Source organism: Hyperoodon ampullatus, assembly GCF_949752795.1.
Source record: "Hyperoodon ampullatus genome assembly, chromosome: 1".
Taxonomy (NCBI): domain Eukaryota; kingdom Metazoa; phylum Chordata; class Mammalia; order Artiodactyla; family Ziphiidae; genus Hyperoodon; species Hyperoodon ampullatus.
The window spans coordinates 70,675,787-70,698,207 of NC_136914.1; positions in this window are offsets into that span (position 1 = coordinate 70,675,787).

A 22,421-nucleotide genomic window follows, 5' to 3' on the forward strand; every position below is an offset into this window, starting at 1 on the left:
AGGTCTCAACACATGTGCTGGTTTTTTTTTTTTTAACCACCACACTGTAGATCTTTTAAGGATCTCTTATTAAGATAACCAGGATGTTTCTCTATCTTTCCATTCTATTACATGGAAAATTAGCTTGTAGTATTAAAGGGTGAGTTTGACTGTAAAAGTTTCAATGTCATGACTTCCCAAGAGACATGTCACATGCATTACTGTAATTCCAGATAATAATCTAGTCATGTTTCTGTTTCAGTCTACTAGTCAGTTGCAAAACTATATTGCCTCTATGTTTGTGATTGTTTTCCAACCACATGTTCACTATTTATGTCCTCTAGTAGATGTAATTCTGCACTCCTTGCATCCAGTCTCATTGCATATCTGGGAATTCTTCAAATTGTGACAAAAATGAAATTTCTAAAGCATACACAGACTCTTATGTCACTCTCCTGGGCAATGTCTAAAATGGCTCCTTCTACATCTACATCCCTTGACCTTGCATTCAGGGTTTTTCACAATCTAGTCCTAGTCTAGTTTTCTAGAAAATTTTACCATTATACTCCTTGCACCTTAAATACTCGTCTTTCTTTAAAACCTATACACACAATTCTGAAATTACTATTTTATATTCCGCAGTGCTTAAAATAGTATCTGACATGGCATAAGCACCAATAAATTCTTGTTGAAGAAACTGTCTATGATTATGTCCAGTAGTTGTTAAAAATTTTGTACCAATTCTTATTTTAACCTTTAATACAATAAACCAGAGCACAAAAACACATTAAGTTACAATACTGTAGTAAATCTTAGTCAGTGGCCTCTAACTTCTTTAGAACTCTACTTCATTTACATGCAATAACTAAACATTCAGTAGAGCAGGAGACCTAAAAGAATTTGGTAAATATTCCTAAATCCAAGATTTAAACTATGGATTAGTGACTAGAAATCTGAGGGAAGTGGCTTCCAAAACTGTAAATGCCACATTTGTTTTCTCTAGCTTGGTCAGCTTATGGTTGAGCAGCACAATTAATAGCTACTATTTTTGTAAAGTATATGAAAAGCAATATTTTGTCTAGCTCTGTGGGTGGCATTAGGCTAGCAAAACATTCTATTTGGCATTATCTTGACACCAGTCAGTGAAGCCAGCAGGCAAATGAAACTGCTTTTGTAATAAGCAGTACAGTAATTGAAAATTGTCATTTTTTTCTCCCCAGGAAAACCTCAAACTTTCATTTCAACATTTTTCATATTACAAGGAAGAAATAAATATTTATAAAACAAGAAAAAGGGCAAAATCAGGGTGTCATTTTTCTCAGTGAATTATATACAATGAAGAATGATAGTAAAACAATCATTCAAGTTTAAACCTGAGTTGCTGCAGTAGCAATAATTGTATAGGCATTGATTCAGATATATAGGTAAAACGTGTGTACAATGATGTCAGAGAGAAACACATCCTGGGACATTTGTGGGGGGTCACTAAACTGAACTAGTAGATGATCTCTTTTCATTAGAATTCAGGAGTTAGCCTGTTAGATGATGACAGTGATCCAGCCCTGTGATCTAAACCAATGGGCTGGAATCATCAGTCACTTGGGGATAATCAATCCTGGGTTACAAAACAGGATCAGTTTTACCCCAAAGGAGTTAAAAGCAGAATTCTAGATCAAGATGGTAAACTGAGTATGCAAGTTTAACTCTGTTCTCTCCCAAAATCAAATTGGAACACAAAAAAGTAAATGAAAAAAGAACAAATTCACAATTGTGTCAAAATAAGGAGAGATTATCATTAGAAGACAAAAAAAATGTTGAAGAATTTCTAGATGATACAAATCAGACAATATCTGAGGAGTGAAGGAATCAGGGATCAATTGATATTTAAGAAACACATAAATGAAAGAAAAGAACCAAAATGAGCAAACCAGCATCTCTCTCTGGAGGATACTGGAAATTCTGCTGAGAACAAATGCAATTTTAAGTAATTCTGCTTTGTATCCTCAGAGAAATTACAGAAGGTATTAAATTAATAAAATGTAATAATATTATCCAAAAAAGTAATAATAAAAAGCAAAAATTAGAGTCTGTGGAATTTTAAAAAATAACATCAAAATTTTTAAATCAATAAAAATATGTAATATTACGTTGAAAGTGAATTCAGGTGAAATTAGTGATCTGATATATAAAGTAATGGAAATTTTCACATTGTGGATAGAAAATATATGAGAAAATATTAGAGACCTGGAAGACAGGTCCAGAAAGTCTGTTTGTAAGCTAGCCTGAAATCATATATCCAGCTTTTTTCTACTTTCTCTTTAACAGGCAGGCAACGTGCTTGAGATTAAATTTGTTGTCTTTTGTCTTAAAGTAGTCTTATTTTGGGGGCTGGTGAAGTTATCCTTTTGTATTCATTTATCCATTTTTAAAATTATGATCAGATTATCTGTACATATGGCAGTTTAGGCTATGTTATTTTATGTTGATGATTATGACTGCCATATTTTTGGTGTGACTGATCAAAACAGAAATTTTAAATAAAGCTTTTATCAGTTGAACTGAAGGAAGGGAATGTCAGGCAAGTGTCCATTATCAATAAAAGATTGAGGAGTCCCATGAGCAACAACTTTACCTAACAGTACAGGGAGACAGGCATACTGAACCTGATACCATAACTAAGCCTCAGAGGGGAGAAGAGAATTCCGAATACAGTACGACAATCACCATCAGCTTTCCTCCCATTAGTCTTCTTCAGATTCGCATACTAACCCTATGGATAAGGGAAGTTTTAACTTGAATATTAAAGCACTGGTTTGCTAAATGTTCTATATGGTATGTAGCACAATACGAACAAATATTTCCAAATACAATGCACACAAAGTGGAGCATCATTTCACAAGACAGCATAACCCAGCTTTGGTCCTTTGAGAGCTCTCAGGCTCTAGAGGAGGCATTCCCAGTGGGACAGCATGAAGAACTCAGAGAAGCTTGGTGGCCACTGGATGTATTTTGTGTGTTTACATCTCTGTCTGCTAATTTTTTTAAACTATTCTTTATTTGGCTATGATTTTGTACTGAAAACCACAAAATAAGAGCTAACATTTAGTGTCTGCCTGTTGGGTGCCATGTACATGGTTTGATGCATTTCTTATATTGTATCGTTTTCAGACTTTCCTCCTACCCTATAAGATAATTATCATTTCTATTTTAAGGATGAGAATGCTGAGACTTGACTTTATCTTACTGTCACATTTTATATCATGGTTTGGAATAAGATCTGACACCAAAGTCTATCTTTCTCACCTGGCCACTCTGCCCCAGGTGTATTCAGGTGATATATGTAGCCAAAAATAAAATGCAACATATCAAAGTATTCAATGTTTTGAATTCTGCCCATAGAATACATTCTTTAATTTCAATTGTTCTTAAGGGTTCACTTAGAGTCCCAGTCCTTAAAAATTTTTTTCCAATTTTCCATCTGGGAAAAACAAGCAAAATCCAGCTTGGATTGTCTTCGTGAATTTAGAGAACATTCTTTTTGGAGCCATATCTATATTTGATCTATCTAGATTTCCTCAGTTAAATACCAATAACAGTATCCTCTGGTTTCCTTATTCTGGGTGATTTTGTTTGAGATTATGTTTTACCTTTGTTGGCAGCAAGCCCAATATTCCAACATTATCATAACATTTATTTACTTTGTTTGCTAATGCATTGTCACTGCTAGGAAGACTTCACAACTTGAAATATGAATGTAACATCTGGTTTAGTTTTAATAATATTTCACGCTACAAATGCTAATGAATTTTTTTGTACTTCAACAAAAATAATCTCAGATTGTCATTCTAATGAAGACTCATTTCCACAGTCCAGTTCCTAAATGACACAGCATTGCCCTATTTTTCTTTTTGAACTTGGAAAGAAGCATGGTATGTGTTGCAAGCATATCCCATACTGCTATTTCCATTTTGTCATAACGTTAACTAATCTGTCACTTGCCATGTCCTTCATTTGTCAGATTTTGGGGACTCTAGGCAATAAGTAAAATATCTCTTTTTCTGTATATTGAGATCTTATATATTGATACAATTTTGTTATGTTATGGCATATGAGTCATCTCTCATCCAGAAAATCAAAATCACATATTCTGATAAAAGTCATACTGGAAAAACTTTTGATCAATCATGTACACTAAAAGTTTTCAGCAGCCCCCCCCCAAAAGTTTCAGGGATAAAAAGAAGACAAAAACACAACAGTTGTGATGTTTAGTGAGGCCAGGGTTGAGGGCAGAGTTAGCATCCACACATGCAATTCATAGACCAGATATTTCCACTTACAGGTAATGATGCCAAGACCCAATGAAACATTCTTCACACACAGCAAGAAGTTTAAGGTAAGTGAGGTTATAAAATAACATTCTCAAAAAACGTTTTGTGTCTGTTATAGGCTAGGCCCTGTGAACAACTCAAAGATGTATAAGCACAAACTTTTCCTCTAGGAGTTTCATTTAGTTGGGAAAAACAAAATATGTATAAAGAAAAAAAAAACTAAAGTCAAGATATGGGGGCTAATTAGTGAGATATTTGCAAGTACTATGGGAATTTAATAGAAAGAGGAGAAAGAATGCATGGCCAAGTATTCAGGAAGAAACACAGAAAAATAAAAATTGAAGTTGAGTTCTGGATGTTAAACTGATAGCCCATGAGTGGAGGGAGACATTCCCCAAAAGTAGACATTCCTCAAAAGTACTTATCTTTGTTTCCCCTGTTATCTGAGAACTCTCTTTAAATCCAGTGTGTTTTTTTTTGTTTTTTTTTTTTGTTTTTTTTTTTTGTGTGTGTGCAGTACACAGGCCTCTCACTGTTGTGGCCTCTCCTGTTGTGGAGCACAGGCTCCGGACGCGCAGGCTCAGCGGCCATGGCTCACGGGCCCAGCCGCTCCACGGCACGTGGGATCCTCCCGGACCGGGGCACAAACCCGTGTCCCCTGCATCGGCAGGCGGACTCTCAACCACTGTGCCACCAGGGAAGCCCTATAATCCACTGTTTTTATGCTGAAGACTTGTTGTTTTTGTGGTTATATGTGTGGGGAGGAAGTGTTCTATAACTTTATGATTTAAACTCCGTCTTTTAGGGGCCTGCTGTCCCTGGGCTATGATTTATCAATACAAGTGTGTCTTTCCTTCCTTCCTTCCCTCTTAAGTGCCTAGGAAGGCTAGAGGGGATTAGAGTAGGGTAATTGCCCTTCACCCAGGTGGGATAAGGTTCTGTGAAGGGTCTTCCCCCTGCACCATAGGACTTTGATGTGGAGAATACTCTGGGCTTATGTCACAATGACTATTCCTCCCCTCTCCCTATCAGATCCAGGAAGGGATATTCTTCCGACCTACAGTGTGAGAACACGGTGAGGTTCCTGGAAGTAAAGCCCACAATCCTCTTCTAAGACCATAGATTCCAAGAGTTTCTCCCTCTCACATTAGTTCACACTCAGTCTCCAGCAATTCATTAAAAGTAACTTTAAGTACTTCTGTGAGTTTGCAGCTCGAAAGCTATTACCTGGTATCAAGTACCTGAAACAAATTTGGATTGTGACTATTCCTTTTCCTAAGACTTGTATGCATCATCATCTATGCTTTGAATAGGTAGAAATCCAAACTTCACATGAGAGAAAAAAAGGAAATAATGTTTTGGATGGAGTATGAGTCGTGAGGTTTGGGTAAGAGTGCATTATATGCTAATTACTTGCCCACCATCCAGGAATGATGCAGCCACAAGCCAAGTAAGCCAGCAGCCCCACCAGAAGCCAGAAACGAGAAGCAATGGATTTCCCGCTAAAGCCTCAGGAGGGAGCTCAGCCCTACTGACACCTTGTTTTTAGCTCTAATTTCAGACTTCTGGCTTCCAGGATACTGAGAAAATAAATTCTGCTGTTTTAAGCAAAAAAAAAAAAAAAAAAAAAAAAAAAAAAAAGAGTAAAGTCATTGTTCTTGGGTAAAAAATCAATCACTTGATCACTATGGGTGAAATAATTTATGATACAGACAAAGCTGGCATCAGAGGTCATGACAATCTAGTCACACTAGCACAGATTCCTGCCAGGCTGTCACCCCCTGATTGTGGTAGTCATGGCTTATGCTACACCTTGAACTGTTTCCCCCTCAGTTCTTTCTTTTTTTTTTTTTTTTTTTTGCCGTACGTGGGCCTCTCACTGTTGTGGCCTCTCCCGTTGCGGAGCAAAGGCTCCGGACGCGCAGGCTCAGTGGCCATGGCTCACGGGCCCAGCCGCTCCGCGGCATGTGGCATCTTCCCAGACCAGGGCACGAACCCGTGTCCCCTGCATCGGCAGGCGGACTCTCAACCACTGCACCACCAGGGAAGCCCCCCCCTCAGTTCTTTTCAACCTATAATTATGTTGCCAAGAGCAATAAATTTATATTGTGAAACAGACTACACTTGAGAGTACCATTCATAAAGCTTCTCCTCCTGTCTGATACCATGAACCTTGTATTTAACCTGCAAGTGACAGGGAGTACGCATTTAATTATAACTTGCCTGGTGTGCATCGCTAATTAACAACCAGGATAAGTCCTCATTTGCTCACAAGGTCCCAGACTGGAGACTTTATAAAACAAAATAAGTTTCTCTAAAAAGAAAACCTCCTCTTGATTTCAGTGGCAAGAAAAACAAAAAGAAAACAGAAAATAATCTCATTGTTATATCATGCAATCCAAATTAAAGATATTTTTTATACATTTTCATTTAAATTAATACCTCCCAACAATATTCTAAGATATGCATTACTGTCCGCATTCTACAGATGTAAAGAGCAATAAATGAGACAAAGAATGTAGCAAATATATAAACGTTAAGACAATCAGCAAGTTTGCTGTAACATACACATATAGGGCATTATTGAGAAAATATTTATAAATTCTTTTGCAAGCACATGTTGCAGGGAACAAAATAATTTGCTCTCATGTCCCCCATCTTCACTCTCAGCCAATACACTGCTTTCTATTTCATAAGAAAAGCAAAGTCATAAGAACTTTCACGAGTTTCCACCTCTATGTCTACACAACCGCAGGGCTCTGTGCTCACACATTTGGCTTCCCTTCCTGTTACTGCCAATGATCTTTACACAATCGTCCCAAAGGTCAACCTCTCCACTTGTACACTATGCACCATTCCTTGCAGATTTACTCCTTTCTTCAGCACCATTTATTTCTTCTCTACTCTTTCTTTTCCATCAGCAACATATATGCCTGCTATTATTTTCTCATTTTGTTTTAAACCAAACACTATCTTGGGCACCTTACTGTTTAGCTACTTACCCACTTTGTCTTCTCTCCTTTACTGTGAAACTTTCAGAAATTGTTGTATTATCTTAAATTCTTTTCCTCCCTTTCTCTCTAAAATTTGCTCTGGTTGGGCTTTCATAACCACCTGTCATCTGAAACTATTCTCATCCAGGTGACCAGCAATTTCTATTTTGTTATACTATAATCAATTTTCTCAGTCCTCATCATACTTGACTCATCAGTAGCATTTGACACAGTGGATGACTTCCTCTGCTTTCAAACACATTTTCTTCATTTGGTTTTCAGTTCTTCACCTCCCTTCCAAAACTCTTCTAGTTTGCTTTGTGCCTCACTGGTCACTCCTTTTCATTCTCCTTTGCTTCTTCCTTCTGTTCCATCTGACTTATAAATGTTGGCATGATCCATGGTTTCAATCTGAAACTTTTTCTTTCTCTATATTCTATCTGAGTGAATTTCATCTACTCTCATGGCTTTCAATACTATTTCTATGGTGAGGATTCCAAACATTGTATCACCATCTCAGGTTACCCCTGTGAACTTGAGATTCCTGTATCCAAAACCTACAACATACTTACTAAGATGTCTCATAGACATCTCAAATTAAGTGGATGTAAAACTGAAATTCTGACCTCCTCTGAAAACCTGATTTCTTTTCTCTCTCACCATCTCACATACTGGCAACTCCATCCTTTTACTTTCTCAGGAAAACATAAAGGATTAAAGATAAATCTAGGGCTTCCCTGGAGGCCAGTGGTTGAGAGTCTGCCTGCCGACGCAGGGGACACGGGTTCCCGCCCCGGTCCGCGAAGATCCCACATGCCGCAGAGCAGCTGGGCCCATAAGCCATGGCTGCTGAGCCTGCGTGTCCGGAGCCTGTGCTCCGCAATGGGAGAGGCCACAACAGTGAGAGGCCCGCGTACCACAAAAAAAAAAAAAAAAAGATAAATCTAAAGTTATCTCAGAAATTAAATCCAATTTATCAATAAATCCTGTGGGCCCTATTTTCAAATCATAAATTCCAAATATTTTCTTCAATCACCCCCTTCCAAGAAATCCTTTTGTAGTTAGGATGCTGGTCAATTCAACTTCAGACATTTATACAATAAAATCCACAATTCTGAATATTTCAGGGATCATGGAGAAATAAAATATAAAATTTGAAAATATTTAGAATTTAGTAAAATTGAAACAACTTCAAATCTTGATTTTTCTTATATGGATTCTCTTTATACATTAAGTTTATCAACATCTATACAGTCCTCTGTAAAAGACAATGTTCTACATTTCCCCCAACATTCTACAGTCAGAAGTACTGCCTCCCTACCTTTTACTGTTATTGCCTTGAGTCTTTCCTGGTTTGTTATGAATACATTTATATAAAAACTTAAAAATGATATAAATCTTAAGACATACTATTATCTTATCTCCTTATCTCCTTATCTCCTTATCTCTTATCTCCTTATCTCCAAAAATATTTAAAAAGTGCTGCCAATTAATCTACAATAGTACCTTTGATAATCCTTCAATGTTGCTCTTAGATTTGAAATTCCATTCAACATTTTGAGGGAACTGACAATTTCTCAGGCTTTAGTGGCATGCTAAAGCTATAAAAGTCAATACCTCTGCATACATCTCAGTAGCAAAAAGTAGTAAAATGCCACTAAAAAAGTCTTAATAATAATAAATAAAAAAGTAATGCAGCTCCTCCTACTAGTGACTAACTTCCTTTCTTAGGTCCTGTAAAGCTCTTGCTTACTGCTTTGAAAAATGAAAGTATGAGATTGCTGTTAGCCTTCCTATGATGGATATTTGCTTGAACAATATTCAATTTATAACTTAATGTCGTATTTCTACACCTTTCTGAATACAACTTTTCATTTTGACTTAAAAAATCATATTAGTCCTGCTAGAAGACATTTCAAACAACTTCACTCCCCACGTGTAGTGTCAACAATGCACATAGTTTGACTGATACAATGACAGCATGAATAGCTATGTTCAAGTTGAGCAGAAGCCAGCAGTGACAACTCTATCATGGTTGTTTCTTGGCTAAAAACAATTGAGACATGCCCAGAGCAGCCAAGATGAGTGACTTCTGACTTGAGCCTGCAGCGTGATTTGAGAGATCCTTTACCAGATAGATCACATGTTCTGTTGGACTATCAAGGTGAGGGGACTCAGAACCAGAGAGGTGAAATTCGCCCACTGTAGGATCATACCACTGTAGCTTGGAGACTTCCTGACACAGAGATCTCTCGCTTGGTGCCCAGAAAATTTTATTCAACTGCATACTAAGTGTCTTCACTTGGATACTTGAAATTACCTCCAACTCTCCACACCAAAAGTTTTACTGCCCTCTGCTGTCCCAGGAGGGCACAGAGGTCAGCTTCCCATGAGACTCACAAGCAGGTGCCGAACACTGCGCCTGCAGCCCCGGGAGTGTGCAGATAGCAGCCACCACTAGGAGACCCATGAGCAGATGCTAAGTGCTGCCCCCACTCTCCTGGGAGTGCATGGACCAGAGCCACTGGTAGGAGACCCACGAGCAGTCAGCAAGCCCTGCCCCTACCATCCTGGGAGCGTGCAAGAGCCACCAGGCCTACATACCCCATTATCAAGGGGATAACGGCTGGCACATGATGAGGGAAAAGGCAGCAAACATCCAAACTAAAAGCAGCTCCTTGCTTCTGGAAAAAATGGCAGGGTAGAAGGACTTGAGCTCACCTCCTCTCGCAAAAACACTAAAATCACAACTAACTGCTGCACAACCATCAACAAAAAATGACTGGAACTTACCAGAGAAGATATTTTACATTCAAAGACAAAGAAGAAGCCAAAACAAAACGGTAAAAGGGGTGCTTCCATGACATAAGCAAATCCCATACCTGCCAGGTGCGTGACACACAAACTAGAAAATAATTATATTGCAGAAGTACTCCCACAAGAGTGAGAGTCCTGAGCTCCATGTCAAGCTCTCCAGCCTGAAGGACTGCCATCAGGAGAAGGAACCCCCAGAGAATTTGGCTTTGAAGGCCAGCAGGGCATGAGTGCAGGAGCTCCACGGGACTCGGGGAAACAGAAACTCCATCTTGGAGGACACACACAAGATCTCACATACACTGGGACCCAGAAAAAAGCAGTAAATCCATAGGAGCTTGGGAAAGACCTATGTATGAGTCTTAGAGGAGCTCCTGGAGAGGAAGGGGTCACCTGTGGCTCACTGGGGTGGGGGGCAAGAACACTGGTGGAAGAGACCACAGAGAATATTAATCAGTGTGAGCTCTCCTAGAGGTCACCATTTTGATATCAAGGCCTGGCCCTACCCAACAACGTATAAGCTCCAGTGCTGGAACACCTCATGCCAAACAACCAGCAGGATAGGAATACAGCCCCATGCATCAGCAGACAGGGTGCCTGAAGCCATACTGAGCTCACAGCCACCTCTAAACACACCACTTGACACAGCCCTGTCCACCAGAGGGACAACACCCAGCCCCACCAACCAGTGGGCAGGCACCATCCCCTTCCACCAGGAAGCCTGCACAAGCCACAGGACCAACCTCACCCACCAGAGGGCAGACACCAGAAGCAAGAGGAGCTACAATCATCCAGCCAGCAGAAAGGAGACCACAAACACAGAAAGTTCGACAAAATGAGACAGAAGAGAAATGTGTTCCAGATGAAGGAACCAGATAAAAACCCACAAGAACTAAATGAAATGGAGACAGGCAAAGTAACTGAAAAGAATTTAGAGTAAGCATAGTAAAGATGATTCAACATAGGAAAGAGAATGGAGACACAGATGGAGAAGTTATAAGAGATGTTTAACAAAGAGCTAGATTTAAAGAATAAACTAAAAGAGATGAGCAATCCAATAACTGGAATGAAAAATACACTAGAAGGAATCAATAGCAGAATAACTGAGGCAGAAGAATGGATAAGTGAGCTGGAAAATCAGTGCCACAGAAGAAAAAAATAATGAAAAGAAATGAGAACAGTCTCAGAGACCTCTGGGACAATATTAAATGCACAAACATTCAGATTATAGGGGTCCCAGAAGGAGAAGAGAGAGAGAAAGGGCCAGAGAAAATATTTGAAGAGATTATAGCTGAAAACTTTCCCTAACATGAGAAAGGGAACACTCATTCAAGTCCAGGAAGCTCAGAGTCCCATACAAGATAAACCCAAGGAGGAACATGCCGAGACACATATTAATCAAACTGACAAAAACAAAAACAGAAAAAAATATTAAAAGTATCAAGAGAAAAGCAACAAATAACATACAAGGGAACCCCCAAAAGGTTATCAGCTGATTTTTGAGCAGAAACTTTGCAAACCAGAAAGGAGTGGCATGATATATTTAAAGTGATGAAAAGGAAAAACTTACAACCAGGAATACTCTACCCAGAAAGACTCTCATTCAGAGTCAACACAGAAATAAAAAGTTTTACAGACAAGCAAAAACTAAGAGAATTCAGCACTACCAAACCAACTTTACAACAAAACCTAAAGGAACTTCTCTAGGTAGAAAAGAAAATGCCACAACTAGACAAGAAAATTACAAATGGGAAAGCTCACCAGTGAAGGCAGGCATAAAGTAAAGATAGGAAATCATTCACATAAAAATAAGATATCAAAACTAGCAATCATGAGAAGCGGAGAGTACAAATGCAGTATATTGGAAATGCATTTGAAATTTAGAGACCAGAAATTTTAAACAATCTTGTACATATATAGAATGCTATATCAAAACCTCATGGGAACCACAAACCAAAAAACTACAATTGATACACACAAAACGAAACACAACACTAAATACAGACAATGAATCATAAGAGAACAAAAGAGGAAGGGCATATATCCTGGGCATATATCCAGAGAAAACCATAATTCAAAAAGATACACGCACCCTAATGTTCACTGCAGCACTATTTACTATAGCCAAGACATGGAGGCAACCCAGATGTCCACTGACAGAAAAATGGATAAAGATGTGGTACATATACAAATGGTATATTACTCAGCCATAAAAAATAATGAAATAATGCCATTTGCAGCAGCATGGATGGACCTAAAGATTATTACACTAAGTGAAGTAAGTCAGAGAAAAACAAATACCATATGATATCACACATATGTGGAACCTAATTTTAAAAATGATACAAATGAACTTATTTACAAAACAGAATCAGACTTACAGATATCAAAAACTTATGGTTATCAAAGAGAAAACGTGGTGGGGAGAGATAAATCAGGAGCTTGAGATTAATATGCAAACACTACTATAAGTAAAATAAGCAACAAGGACTTACTGTATAGCACAGTGAACTCTACTCAACATTCTGTGATAACCTACATGAGAAAAGAAACTGAAAAAGAATGTGTGTGTGTATATATATATATATATATATATATATGTATATGTATAACTGAATCACTTTGCTATACACCTGAAACACATTGTAAATCAACTTTATTCCAATAAATTTTTTAAATGATTAAATGATTATGAGACATTTAAATTTCAAAAATTTTGATATGTGAACACATTAATCTTAGACTCCATGAAGTAAGGTACTTTTTCTTCTTCATTCTTAATTTTTTAGAGACAACAACTAATTCTACTGTTGTTTGATCACATTAATTCCCAAATCTTTTCTAGCACTCAATTTTTCTCATTACTGGTATCGTTCAGTTAATAATGTTCTTAATGTTGGTCGCTATATAGCAAAATGTATGTGGTATTATATGCATGAAGAATATGTTTATTATTACCCCATATTTAGATGATAAGTTTCTTTTGAATATTCTGGGTATTTAAAATCACTGTAGTTTATCTATGTTGGATTTTTCTTTTTTTTGTATACAGTTTGGCTTTCTAAATAGGATGAACATATAATTTATTATATTCTTTGAGTAAACATTTCCACAAATTTTAAAGAAATTTCAACCAAAGTATAGAGAACTCATATACAAAAAAAGTTTAATAACATTTTAAGAAGTTTAGGTTGGTTTACAAAGTTGATTTTTAAAGGTTCAAATGATTTTAACATACTGGTGATAATGGGCAGCAAAGACAGGAATCATGTACTGCTCTGCTAATGTACATTTGTGTATTCATCATTTCATCATGAAATTTTTTTAACATTATTATAAATGTGCATATATAAAAATATGTAGGAGAAGACATTCAAGATGGTGGAGGAATAAGATGTGGAGATCACCTTCCTGCCCACAGATACATCAGAAATACATCTACATGTGGAACAATTCCTACAGAACACCTACTGAGCACTGACAGAAGACGACAAACTTCCCAAAAGGCAAGAAACTACCCCACGTGCCTGGGTAGGGCAAAAGAAAAAAGAGACAAAAGAATAGGGATGGGACCAGCACCTCTGGGAGGGAGCCGTGAAGGACAAAAAGTTTCCACACACTAGGAAACCCCTTCACTGGCGGAGATGGCGGGTGGGGCTGGGGGAAGTTTTGTAGCCACAGAGGAGAGCGCAGCACCAGGGGTGCAGAGAGCAAAGCAGAGAGATTCCCACACAGAGGATCGGTGCCAACCAGCACTCACAAGCCCGAGAGGCTTGTCTGCTCACCCGCGGGTTGGGGCTGGGAGCTGAGGCTCAGGCTTCAGAGGTCAGATCCCAGGGAGAGGACTGGGGTTGGCTGCGTAAACACAGCCTGAAGGGGGCTAGTGTGCCACAGCTAGCTAGGAGAGAGTCTGGGAAAAAGTATGGAACTGCCTAAGAGGCAAGAGACCATTGTTTTCGGGTGTGCAAGGAGAGGGGATTCAGAGCACCGCCTAAACGAGATCCAGAGATGGGTGCGAGCCGGCGGCTATCAGCACAGACACCAGAGATGGGCGTGAAACACTAAGGCTGCTGCTGTAGCCACCAAGAAGCCTGTGTGCAAGCACAGGTCACTATCCACACCTACCCTCCCGGGAGCCTGTGCAGCTGGCCACTGCCAGGGTTCTGTGATCCAGGGACAACTTCCCAAGGAGAACACACGACGTGGCTCAGGCTGTTGAAACGTCATGCCAGCCTCTGCCTCCACAGGCTCTCCCTGCATTCTGTACCCCTCCCTCCCCCAGGCCTGAGTGAGCAAGAGCCCCTAATCGGATGCTACCTTAACCCCATCCTATCTGAGCAAACAGATGGCCTCAGGCGACCCACATGTAGAGGCGGGGCCAAATACAAAGCTGAACCCCAGGTGCTGTGTGAAAAAAGACGAGAAAGGGAAATTTCTCTCAGCAGCCTCAGGAGCAGTGGATTAAATCTCCACAATCAACTTGATGTACCCTGCATCTCTGGAATACCTAAATAAACAATAAATCATCCCAAAATTGAGGCGGTGGATGTTGTGTGATTTTTTCTGTACAGCTTTGCTTTTACCGTTTGTCCTAGGATTCTGTCTTTTTTTGGGGGGGGGGGATTTTTTAGTACAGTTTTTTTTTTTTTTTTAGCACTGGTTATAATTGGTGGATTTGTTTGTTGGTTTGCTTGCTCTCTTTCCTTTTTTTATGTTACTTCTTAAATTTTTCATTACTTTTCATAATTATTTCAATTTTTTATTTTAATTATTTTATTTTACTCTTTCTTTTTTTCAAACTTTTCTTCTGAGCCATGTGGTTGACACAGTCTGGGTCCTCCAGCTTGGTGTCAGGTCTGTGCCTCTGAGGTGGGAGAGCCAAGTTCAGGACATTGGTCCACCAGAGACCTGCCGGCCACACATAATATCAGATACCGAAAGCTCTCCCAGAGATCTCCCATCTCAATGTTAAGACCCTGCTCCACTCAATGACCAGCAAGCCACATTGCTGGACACCCTATGCCAAACAACTAGAAAGACAGGAACACAAGCCCACCCATTGGCAGAGAGGCTGCCTAAAAGCATAAGGTCAGACACCCCAAAACACACCACTGGACGTGGTCCTGCCTATCAGAAAGACAAGATCCAGCCCCACCCACCAGAACACAGGCACTAGTCCCATTCAACAGAAAGCCTGCACAACCCACTGAACCAACCTTAGCCACTGGGGGCAGACATCAAAAACAACAGGAAATATGAACCTGCAGCCTGGAAAAGAGACCCCAAACACAGGAAGTTAAGCAAAATGAGAAGAGAGAGAAACACACAGCAGATGAAGGAGCAAGGTAAAACCCCACCAGACCAAAAAAAATGAAGAGGAAATAGGCAGTATACTTGAAAAATAATTCAGAATAATGATAGTAAAGATGATCCAAAATCTTGGAAATAGAATGGAGAAAATACAAGAAACTTTTAACAAGGACCTAGAAGAACTGAAGAACAAACAAACAATGATAAATAACACAATAAATGAAATTTAAAACCCTCTAGAATGAATCAATAGCAGAATAACTGAGGCAGTTAACTGACCTGGAAGACAAAATAGTGGAAATAACTACTGCAGAGCAGAAAAAAGAAAAAAGAATGAAAAGAATTGAGGACATTCTCAGAGACCTCTGGGACAACATTAAACGCACCAACCTCGGAATTATAGGGGTCCCAGAAGAAGAAGAGAAAAAGAAAGGGACTGAGAAAATATTTGAAGAGATTATAAATGAAAACTTCCCTAATATGGGAAAGGAAATAGTTTATCAAGTCCAGGAAGAGCAGAGAGTCCCAAACAGGATAAATCCAAGGAGAAACACACCAAGACACATGATAGTCAAACTATCAAAAATCAAATACAAAGAAAAAATATTAAAAGCAGCAAGGGAAAAACAACAAATAACATACAAGGGAATCCCCTTAAGGTTAACAGCTGACCTTTCAGCAGAAACTCTGCAAGCCAGAAGGGAGTGGCAGGACAATTTTAAAGTGATGAAAGGGAAAAACCTACAACTAAGATTATTCTACCCAGCACGGATCTCATTCAGGTTTGATGAGGAAATTAAAAGCTTTACAGACAAGCTAAAGCTAAGAGAATTCAGCACCACCAAACCAGCTTTACAACAAATGCTAAAGGAGCTTCCCTAAGGAGGAAACACAAGAGAAGGAAAAGACCTACAATAACAAACCCAAAACAATTAAGAAAATGGTAATAGGAACATACATATCAATAACTACCTTAAATGTAAACAGATTAAGTGCTCCAACCAGAAGACATAGACTGGCTGAATGGATACAGAAACAAGACCCATATATATGCTGCCTACAAGAGACCCACTTCAAACCTAGGGACACATACAGACTGAAAGTGAGAGGATGGAAAAAAGTATTCCATGTAAATGGAAATCAAAACAAAGCTGGAACAGCAATTTTCGTATCAGACAAAATAGACCTTAAAATAAAGACTATTATAAGAGACAAAGAAGGACACTACATAATGATAAAGGGATCAATCCAAGAAGATATAACAATTGTAAATATTTATGCACCCAATATAGGAGCACCTCAATACATAAGGCAAATGTTAATAGCCAAAAAAGGGGAAACAGACAGTAACAAGATCATAAACTCCCCTACTAATACCCCACTTTAACCAATTGACAGATCATCCAAAATAAAAATAAGTAAGGTAACACAAGCTGTCAATGATACATTAAACAAGATGGACTTGTTTTGGATGGAACAGTATCAAATATCAATGGATATTTATAGGACATTCCATCCAAAAACAACAGAATACACTTTCTTATCAAGTGCTAATGGAACATTCTCCAGGATAGTTCATATCTTGGGTCACAAATAAAGTCTCGGTAAATTTAAGAAAATTGAAATCATATCAAGTATCTTTTCCAATGACAATGCTATGAGACTAGATATCAATTACAGGAAAAAAATCAGTAAAAAATACAAAGACATGGAGGGTAAACTATACACTACTAAATAACCAGGAGATCACTGAAGAAATCAAAGAGGAAATCAAAAAATACATAGAAACAAATGACAATGAAAACATGATGACCCAAAACCTATGGGATGCAGCAAAAGCAGTTCTAAGTGAGAAGTTTACAGTAATACAATCCTACCTCAAGAAACATCTCAAATAAACAACCTAACCTTACCCCTAAAGGAATAAGAGAAAGAAGGACAAAAAACCCCCCGAAGCCAGCAGAAGGAAAAAAATCATAAAGATCAGATCAGAAATAAATGAAAAAGAAATGAAGGAAACAATAGCAAAGATCAATAGCCCAGGACCAGATGGTTTCACAGGTGAATTCTTTCAAACATTTAGAGATGAGCTAAATCCTATCCTTCCCCAAATCTTCCAAAATTTAGTAGAGAGAACACCCCCAAAACTCATTCTATGAGGCCACCATCACCCTGATACCAAAAGCAGACAATGATGTCACAAAGAAAGAAAACAGGCCAATATCACTGATGAACATAGATGCAAAAATCCTCAACAAAATACTAGCAAGCAGAATCCAACAGCACATTAAAAGAATCATACACCGTGATCAAGTGGGGTTTATCCCAGGGACGCAAGGATTCTTCAATAAACGCAAATCATTCAATGTGATACACCATATAACAAATTGAGGCAGAAAAACCATATGATCATCTCAATAGATGCAGAAAAAGCTTTTGACAAAATTCCACACCGATTTATGATAAAAACCCTCCAGAAAGTAGGCATACAGGGAACCTACCTCAACATAATAAAGGCCATATATGACAAACCCACAGCCAACATCATTCTCAATGGTGAAAAACTGAAACCATTTCCTCTAAGATCAGGAACGAGACAAGGTTGTCCACCCTCACTACTATTATTTAACAATGTTTTGGAAGTTTTAGCCACAGCAACCAGAGAATGAAAAGAAATAAAAGGAATCCAAATCGGAAAAGAAGTACAAGTGTCACTGTTTGCAGATTATATGATAATATACATAGAGAATCCTAAAGATGCTACCAGAAAACTAGTAGAGCTACTCAATGAATTTGTAAAGTAGCAGGATACAAAATTAAGGCACAGAAATCTCTTGCATTCCTGTACACTAATGATGAAAAATCTGAAAGAGAAATTAAGGAAACACTCCCATTTACCATTGCAACAAAAAGAATACATAGGAATAAACCTACCTAAGGAAACAAAAGACCTGTATGCAGAAAACTATAAGACACTGATGAAAGAAATTAAAGATGATACCAACAGATGGAGAGATATACCACGTTCTTGGATTGGAAGAATCAACATTGTGAAAATGACTGTACTACCCAAAGCAATCTACAGATTCAATGCAATCCCTATCAAACTACCACTGGCATTTTTCACAGAACTAGAAAAATTTCACAATTTGAATGGAAACACAAAAGACCCCAAACAGCCAAAGCAATCTTGAGAAAGAAAAACGGAGCTGGGGGAACCAGGCTCCCAGACTTCAGACTATACTGCAAAGCTACAGTAATCAAGACAATATGGTACTGGCACAAAAACAGAAATATGTGTCAATGGAACAGGATAGAAAGCCCAGAGATAAACCCACACACATATGGTCACCTTACCTTTGATAAAGGAGGCAATAGTATACAATAGAGAAAAGACAGCCTCTTCAATAAATGGTGCTGGGAAAACTGGACAGCTACCTGTAAAAGAATGAAATTAGAACACTCCCTAACACCCTACACAAAAATAAACTCAAAATGGATTAAAGAGCTAAATGTAACTCAACACTATAAATCTGTTAGAGGAAAACATAGGCATAACACTCTATGACATAAATCACATCAAGATCCTTTTTGACCCTCCTCCTAGAGAGAGGGAAATAAAAACAAAAATAAACAAATGGGACCTAATGAAAGTTAAAAGCTTTTGCACCACAAAGGGAACCATAAACAAGATGAATAGACAACTCTCAGAATGGGAGAAAATATTTGCAAATGAAGCAACTGACAAAGGATTAATCTCCAAAATTTACAAGCAGTTCATGCAGCTCAATATGTCACAAACAAACCACCCAATCCAAAAATAGGCAGAAGACCTAAATAGACATTTCTCCAAAGAAGATATACAGATTGCCATCAAATACATGAAAGGATGTTCAACATCACTAATCATTAGAGAAATGCAAATCAAAACTACAATGAGATATCACCTCACACCAGTCAGAATGGCCATCATCAAAAATTCTACAAACAGGGCTTCCCTGGTGGCACAGTGGTTGAGAGTCTGCCTGCCGATGCAGGGGACGCGGGTTCGTGCCCCGGTCCAGGAAGATTCCACATGCTGCAGAGCGGCTGGGCCCATGAGCCATGGCCACTGAGCCTGCGCATCCAGAGCCTGTGCTCCGCAACGCGAGAGGCCACAGCAGTGAGAGGCCCGCGTACCACAAAAAAAAAAAAAATCCTACGAACAATAGATGATGGAGAGGGTGTGGAGAACTGTTGGTGGGAATGTAAGTTGATACAGCCACTATGGAGAACAGTATGGAGGTTCCTTAAAAAACTACACATAGAACTACCATACGACCCAGCAATCCCACTACTGGGCATATACCCTGAGAAAACAGTAATTCCAAGAGAGTTATGTATCACAACGTTCATTGCAGCTCTATTTACCATAGCCAGGACATGGAAGCAACCTAAGTGTCCATCGACAGATGAATGGATAAAGAATTTGTGGCACATATATACAATGGAATATTACTCAGCCATAAAAAGAAACAAAATTGAGTTATTTGTAGTGAGGTGGATGGACCTAGAGTCTGTCATAGAGTAAGTAAGCAAGAGAAAAACAAATACCGTATTCTATCACATATGTATGGAATAAAAAAAAAAGGTTCTGAAGAACCTACGTCAGGATAGGAATAAAGACGCAGATGTAGAGAATGGACTTTAGGACATGGGGAGGGGGAAGGGTAAAGCTGGAATGAAGTGAGAGTGTGTCATGGACATATATACACTACCAAATGTAAAATAGATAGCTAGTGGGAAGCATCCACATAGCACAGGGAGATCAGCTTGGTGTTTTGTTACCACCTAGAGGGGTGGGATAGTGAGGGTGGGAGGGAGACGCAAGAGGGAGGAGATATGGGGATATATGTATATGTATAGCTGATTCACTTTGTTATAAAGCAGAAACTAACACAACATTGTAAAGCAATTATACTCCAATAAAGATGTTAACAAATATGTAAATTTCTACAACTATAATTTCCATTTGCATTGGTACATAAAGATTGGATACAATTATGAATTATATGTGTACCATAGCTAATTCCAAAAATGTTTTTGTTTCAAAAGTTTAATTAAGTATGAGTTTTCTCTGTACCATAATACTGTACATCACCAAAATTTATGTTTGTATCATCAACACACACACAGAAAAAAATCATCTTGTCTTCAATGCAGGAGTTTTTAACCTTCATTTGCAAGAGTATAAACAATAATGTCAGATGTTTCAAATTTAACAGAAAAATTCCAGACTTTCCTCTGACGTAGTGTACTAAATGAAAACCATCATTAGAATTAACTTTACTAATTTTTTTGTTGGAAGCAACTGGCACCATAAAACTGGCACCAATAGTGCCAAGTTCCCAACCTGCTTAGAGACCAACCCCAGGAACCATCCGAGTATTCTGGCATCTTTCTAATACATCACCTCTTAAGAAATCTCCTTTACACCCTTCAATTAAAGCAGCACTGGGGATAAACTGTTTCTATTGTGGCCAATTAGTCAATTGGATGAGGGTAGGAAAGGCAAGAGCTCCCTATTGATCTGCCCAGTTCTTCCCTAGTAATGATAGAGGGCACCCCTATCTTAATTCTAGTAGGAATTCATGAAATGTTTTATCATTAAACATGTTATTGACTATTGGCATGAGTTCCATATCTTTTATCATTTTAGGAAATACTTCTCTTCCTGACCCACTAAAGATGTTTTTTCCTCTTCATATGGACATTAAATTTCATCAAAATTTTATCAGAATACATGGGTATGATACAGTATTCTTTCTTGGGTCTTGAAATATACTGCTTGTAAAAAAAAAAAAAAAAAAAAAAAGGCTGCAACTATTACCCTCCCTGTGTGCACCCCTCTTTCAACATAACAATGTGTGTGTAAGGAGAAGAGTCTGAACCAGCCTTAGCCAGGAACTCCCCAAAACATGCAAGAAACTCTCACCAAGTTCAGCAGTGCTGCCCATCCTACCAACCATGGACCCATTGACCCCTGAGCAATAAGAAGTGTGTATTATTTTATACAACTAAGTTTGGTGCGGTTTTTTACATAGTGAAATCTAAGTAATTACAGAATAATTGGCCATATATTGCTACAGGTGCATGTATATATGTTTCATTAAAAATTATCTAAAAATATACACAACAAATTGATGTCAGCAGCTACCCCAGGATAATATATGGACATTTTAGATTTGTATGTAGTCAAGTTTCTTAGTATCTTCAGGCGTGATTGTTTTTAATGTCATGCTTATTTTTTCTGACACCAGGGTTTTATAAATAGCTTTAGTTTCTTTAACTCTTAATTTTGATGAATTATATTAATAGAATAACTAACATCAAACCATATGTGCATTCTCTGAATAAACTATTTGTCATTATTCTTTTAATATAATGCTAGATGATATTTGATATTTTATTATGATTTAGGGTCTTGACATGATAGGACCCTGGTCTTGGGTTTTTTTATGTTATGCTCTCTTTATCCCATTTTGGATTTTAGTATCCTTTAGCAAGGAACTGGGAAATGTTGCATCTTCATCTATTTTACATCTGCTGACTATTCCTCCTTAGGGCATTTGTATTTCTCTTTTAGTTGTTGTTTGATTTTAAAGGATTGCCAGAGATCTCTTTTATTCAATTTTTCAAATAAGTAGTACTTATAAGTTTTACTATATTTTTCTATCATGATAGTCTGCATCTAAAATATTTTATTCCCTCCCCTCTACTTTGCTTGGGCTAGTCTTACTGTTCTAAAATTTATGAGGATGTGTTGCAATTTTAGGTTGAGAAAGAAGGTGTGAGTAGGAAGGCCTACGATTTGGGGCAGAATAACTACCTTAAGATCTTCATGAACATATGAAAGTGGATGACACAGAGAGAAGTGATCAGAAATTCTGTAATCCAAACAGATGGTGTTGCATAGCAGTAATATTCTGGGGTGGTTATTAAGTCCAAGAACAGCCGT